Source organism: Nannospalax galili, unplaced genomic scaffold, assembly GCF_000622305.1.
Source record: "Nannospalax galili isolate Female #2095 unplaced genomic scaffold, S.galili_v1.0 scaffold768, whole genome shotgun sequence".
Classification (NCBI taxonomy): Eukaryota; Metazoa; Chordata; class Mammalia; order Rodentia; family Spalacidae; genus Nannospalax; species Nannospalax galili.
Genome location: NW_008360317.1, coordinates 1,199,632 through 1,206,266, shown reverse-complemented (window position 1 = coordinate 1,206,266; position 6,635 = coordinate 1,199,632).

Below are 6,635 nucleotides of genomic sequence, written 5' to 3'. Positions count from 1 at the left end.
GAAATTTACAGGTAAATGGATGGATCTAGAAACTGTTATACTAAGTGAAGTAACACAGACTCAGAAAAATAAATGACATATGTTCTCCCTCATATGTGGCTCCTAGCACCAAATCCTTTTAAATTCCAGATCCTTTTAATAAGATGATGATATACAGCTGTCCCTTCTGCATGAAATAACTACCATCATCACAACTTCTGCTGAGCCTGATCGCTAAACATAGCCACAATTGGGCTTGTTCATGGTTGTGTTCGTTCATTAAAGGAGTGCCAAGCAGGATCACTGGACCCTCATCTGAGTATCCAGCCACTATTCCCAGGCAACTAATCCAGCCTTGGAAGACAAAAGAAAAATGAGGAAGAACTCAGTAGAGGGATGCTTTTGAAAGCCCTTGTCAAGAAATTCAAATGGACTCATAAGAACATTTGAAAATTGCCCTGTTCTGAATTTTTTCTAGTTCCCTGTCTAGAACTTGTGATGCTAATTACTTTTGCCTTTTCTTTTCCTTCACGTCTCCTATTCAGGATTCAAGAACTTTCTTTTCCCCCTAGTGATAAGAGTTATCACTAGTGATAGACCCCCTGAAGGTGTACTCCAGTTGCCTCATCCTGCGTCCCTGTTCAGCATGGAAGAATCCAGAGCGGTCAGCGTCTGGATTCCCTATTGGCAATTTGGGTAACCTCTTCAGAGGATGGTGTGATAAGAATAGGAGGTAGAATTGCCTAGACAGTTAGGGTAAAAAGATCCCAGAGAAATGTAGCCAGTTTCTTAGCTAAAAGTCAAAATGTCCTTGGGCCTCTTAGCAACATACTCTGTTCTAAAGGCAAAAAATGTTGAAAGTATTTGGGAGCTCTTATCTAATCCTTAAAAGACTATAGGGTACCTCTTCAGAGGGGGAATGTTAGTGTAGTCAAAAAGCTCCATAAAAAAAGAAGAAAGAGTACATGAAGTTATCAGAAAAAAGTGGTGGGAGATATGGGAGGAGTTGGAGGGGAGCAGGGGGCCTGGACTTGATCAAAACACCTTTTGTGCATGTATGAAATTCTCAATAAATTATTTTTAAAAAATTTAATTGAAACTGGCAGAAGTAGGCTATGAAGGGGTTCACATCACAGCCACCCTTCCCCAGTGCCAGGAGACAGCCTGTGGTTAGTGAGTACAGAAGTCGGGAGGTCGTGGATAGTTGCTTGCATCAATAGCCATGTTTCAATCACTGATGATCTTTGTTTTTAAAAATTTTTTTATGTATGAGTGTATTGCCTGCATGTGTGTAAGTACACATGTCATGCAATGCCTGCAGACTAGGATGAGGGTGTTGGATCCCCTGGAACTGGAGTTATGGATGATTGTTGGCCACTATGTGGGTGTGGGTCCTCTGCATGAGCAGCCAGTGCTCTTAACCATGGAGCCGTGTCTCCAGCCCCAATATTTTTCAAAAATTTTTATTTTATTTTTGTGTATTTCATACAGAACATCTCAATCATCTTTATTCCCCTTCCCCACTGGCCATCCCATACCCCCTGCACTGAAATTCATACATTCTGCCATTTGTGTTAAGGCCTATTATGTCAACTTAGTGTCTCCAGATATTTCTCATCTAGAGTACTTCACTTTGGGAAGGTCAGCAATTCCTCATCTAGCAGTAGTCAGTTGCCAATATTTCTTCAGCTAAGATTGGAGTCTGTTGTCCATTTCCCAAGTTCTCCTAAAGCAATGGTGTCAGCATGTACAAGACCCATGCGAACTCAAGCAGTCCCATATTTTAATTATTTTTATTTTATTTTATGCGTATGAGTGTATTGCCTGCCTATATGTAAGTACACCTGTGTCACACAATGCCTATGGAGGTCAGAAGAGGGTGTCAGATCCCCTGAAATTGGAGTTATGTATGGTTTGTTAGCTGCCATGTGTGCTGGATAGCTTTAGTGTCAACTTGACACACCTGGGCTGAGGGAGCCTCAGTTACGGAATTGCCTCTATTGGACTGGCCTGTGGCCATGTCTGAGGGGCATCTTCTTGGTGAGTGATGTGGGAGGACCCAGCCCACTGTGGGTGGTGCCACCCCTGGGCAGGTGGGCCTGAGTTGCATAAGAAAGCAGGCTGAGCAGGGGCCAGTGAAGCAAGCCAGTAAGCAGCATTCCTCCATGGTCTGTGCTCCAGCTCCTGCCTCCAGGTTCCTGCCCTGAGTTTCTACCCTGGGCTCCCTGTGACCTGGGAGATGTAAGGTAAATAAACCCTTTCCTCCCCAAGTTGGTAGTGGTCAGAGTGTTTTGTCACAGCAATGAAGAAACAAATCAGAACAGTTTGTTAGCTGCCATGTAATCCACTATGGAGGTGCTGGGAACCAAACCGTGGTCTTCTCTCTGCAAGAGCAGCCAGCGCTCTCAACCACTGAGCCATCTCTCAACCCCTTGATAATCTTTCTTAACCAGTTGTATAATTCAGGTCAGTAACACATATAATTTGTGCTACATTGTGGCCCATGAATATTTCTTTTTTCCAGGCCCATTAACATTTGGTACTAGCACGTCTTCTGCAAATCTAAGAACTGTTTCAAATTCTTAGCCATGCAAACTAGTTAAGATGTATGCATTTAAAATGAAGATAAAAATCCCGATACCATGTTTTTCAGGTTCCAGTTCCCTGTCATGAGGGTTTACTAATTAGTTATTAGTTGTTCAAGAAATTGGCCTCCCATCAACTCTTGGTTTTAGATCCTAGAGAAAGGATTATGACTAAGATAGACTGCTGCATCTGTCAGTGATGGTAGGAATGTGACAAGTGTGTAAGTGAATGCAAAATAGTGTGACAGTGCAGTGATAGGGAAGTTCAAGCTGTCATCAGCAATCTTTCTGATAAGAGTGATTTCCATGTTGAGTTTTAAGTAGGCAGGAGCTAGTGTGCTAGAGGGTCTGTAGCTGGAGAAGAAGTTTAGGGATCAGCCTGGAGAAAAGAAGATATGTTTTAGAAATAGAAAGGGAGCCAGTAACGCTAGGATGTGGGAGATTCAGTCATCTTCAGACATAAGGCTATGGGGCATACAGAAGCCAGATGTGAAGGGCCACACGAGCCTGAGAAAGCAGAGGTTCATTCTTTAAACACCATGGAATCATAACAGTTTATGTAATGGAGAAAAATGATCAGACATATTTTAGAAAAACCAGTATAGTTCAAGTGTTAAACAAAAACAACCTGTGAAAAAGTGGGTTCAGGAATTTTGGTTTGGGGACTTCTGGACTAACATCATGGTCTGGGGATGTCAGTAAGAGGAAGATGAGGGTGATTTGCTCGATCAGATGGCTGAGTGAATAAAGAAGAAAAATCATGAAAAAATGCACTCACTGCCTCTGACAGTTCTCTCCATCGTGCAGGGGACACTGGGTGTGGGGCAGTTTGCAGGAGCAAAAGAGGGTCCAGATGAAAAGAAGGTTAGTTTCATTTTGGACCTTTCAATTTTGAGATGCACGACACCACCCTAATTTGGCTGTTCAGTCAGAAAAGGCAAGGGGAAATGTCAGTCAGTGCACAAACTTAATAACTAGCTATTTTACAATAGTAAGGACGTAAGACGCCACTTAAGAGCTGTGTTGTTTTGCACACTAAAGCAGCTCAAACAGGCTCCAAAGTGGCCTGAGGAGATACTGTGCATGTACTGTGCAGAAGTCTGGAGGAGCCGACTAGGTGCAGTGGTCAGAATTCCTAAAGGAACCAAAAGACACTTCTGAATCTTCATTACTGATCAGAATAATGTTATATTGCTCATAAAATGTCAAGTTGCCCAAGTAGTAGATGAACTACAATTTTGTGGTCATCTTGAAGGACACAGAAGTTAAGAATGTGGAGTGCTGAATAGATAGTTATGGTTTAGAATCTTATTTCTCAACCTGTAAGACTGTAGGGAAATTACTCTCCCTGAGCCTCAGCTTATTTATGTTTAAATGGGATTAAACTATCAAATCAGGTATAAGAGTCTAGCTTGGAATGTTTTCGCATTTAGTGGCATATGTCAAAATTTAGCACTTTGCAGCATCTGGTCAACAGCAGCCTCCAGTCTCTGGTGCCGTGGTTGCTATGATGAGACATCCAGGGAAGCAAAATATGCTTTTCCCGACAACAACCTGGGATAAAAGGAATATGCAGCCACACCCAACCACACACATGTGCACAGCACAGCACACACACACACACACACACACACACACACACACATATTTTTTCTGAAATGAATACTTCATTATTTTCTCTATTCAAAACAGAATCATGCAATTCTATGGAAATATGGAAGAAGTGTACATCATGTGGCTATGACATGCTTATGTAATTATCAGGGAAGCAGATGGCCATTCCATTGTTGACAGGTAATTGCCTTACAAATAGAGTTAGTTAAAGACTGAAAATGATGATAGAGTGTATTGTTCTTATGATAGCTGTATTCAGGAAGTTCATGGTTAATTATAATAAAAATAGTCACTTTGAAGAACATTTTACTGCCACTTTTAAACTGACGTGAAACTGCTGCTTACTAATTGTTGAAGCTGAAGAAAATGGAACCACCTGTTGTGCCAAACAAGCATGTTATTTTCATCTGCCGTTTCCTCCATGGAAAGAGCTGAGCATTTTAAAATCACTCTTCATTCATTCATTCATTCATTCATTCATTCACATCTCTAGTCAACCACACATTTATTTAGCACCAAGGATTCTTTCATGCACCTCCCTTCTTCCACACCTCAAATCTTCTCCTTTCATTTTGCTCCTGTATCATCCAAACCCTTATAAAAATTTAGAAATGAGCACTGGTTATGTGCACATAGATAAAGGCAAGGTTAATTGGAATAGCCTTTCGAGAGATCAAAACACTTCTATCAGTTAAGCACAGAATATATTATTCAATTTGATTCAGGAATCTCATCTCCTTGGAAATTATCTGGAGAAAATAACAGACATGAAAGGCTTATTTGGATGATGATATTTATGATGGAATTATCTACAATTTAAAAAATTGGGAAAAATGCCCAGTGCCAAAGAATCATGGCAATCTTTTGTATTAATTGTGTATAGTATTATACAACTATTCATAATGTTTGCAAAGTCTCTTGAGAAATGTTAGCAAAAGCAATGATTTCATAGTTAAAATAGTTTTCAAGAAATAAATCACCAATTCTAAGGTCAGGGGATAAGGCTCAGTGTAGAGTGCTTGCCTAGCATGCATGATCTGGGGTTCAATATCTATCACCACAATAAATAAATAATAAATAATAAATAAATAAATAATAAGTAAATAACCACCAGATAATATCTTTAAATCTTTAGGAAGAACGAGTGTGAAATCTGAAAATAACCAAGAAAGAGCAAACAAAAAAGAAGATAACTGAATTGGGAGAATAGAATATTTTCTCTAATGCTTAAAAAATGATCTTAGTCTTTTTATAATACACTGTAAACATCAAAGAATTGTTCTGCCTGCGGTCAGGATGCCATCTTGCAATTAGAAATGAAAAGGCGTCCCTATTCTGAGAACTCGAGTCATCACAGAGAACGAAATAGTCCTGTTCCTCCGTGTTTTTCTCCCTTGTTTTCCATCGTGAGAGGCATTTACAAGTATATCGAATCTCACTTGCTTATAAATTCAGCTGCTGCTGCTTTCAACAAACAGCCTTCATCCTTTGTTTGGCTGTCATAGATGCACCCACAGAATGCTGCCACTGCTGACTGAAGAAATAGAGCTGAAATGAAGAGATTTTTCCACGCCACTACACGTCTACATTTTCTGGTTATTACCAAATATATCAGATATATTTGTCTTTGTTAAGAGCAGGGATTATAAAATTTATTTTACTGAAAATATGCTCTGCACGCGAAGCAGTGTACATGGGAGTCAGTGGTGTGTGACAGCACAGTAGGAAAGCCTCGCTCCCTGGGGGTCATTGTTTTCATTTCAATGTTTTCCTCATCTATTCCAGGGATTTTGTTGTTGTTGTTGTTGTTGTTGTCTTTTTTCAACTTCTTAGACCCTGATTTTCAATCATTCAAGTAGTTTCCGGATCAATATAGAGTACAAGAGAGGAGAGAGATAGATATAAAAGTTTGTATTTTTTACTTTCAAAAATAAGGTATCATTATTTAGAATGATTAAACAGAAATGACTAAAATTATTCTCAGTGATTGATTTTTAAAGTTGAGTAACTGTATGTTTAAATGAAAGAGTTCTGTTAAGGTTGAACCACTGGAGGGAAAATGCTGGCTTCCTAGAGATGCTCAAGTTGTAGATGTCTCCTGTTTGCATTCTGTGTGCTGTAGATCCGACCTTCTTGAGTTCCTTCCCAACTGTCTACTACAGATTTAGAGGTGCATTTCCAAAACTGTTTTCATGAAGACTCAGCCTAAGGAACACTATGCTTCAATCCTTTTGAAAAAGGAAAAAAGAGAGCCCATGTTCAACTGGGGCCTCCAGCCCCTGCCCCATGCAGTTGACTATGAGTTCCTATTATGGGCACTTTCAATCCCACCCCCGGAAAAAAAGGAAAAAGGAGAAAGCAATGGTCTCTTCCTTTATTTTATTCTACTCAAACTCACTCTATACAAAATTCACTATAGTCCTTCGGTGACAAAAACAGATGTCTCACAGAGGACTG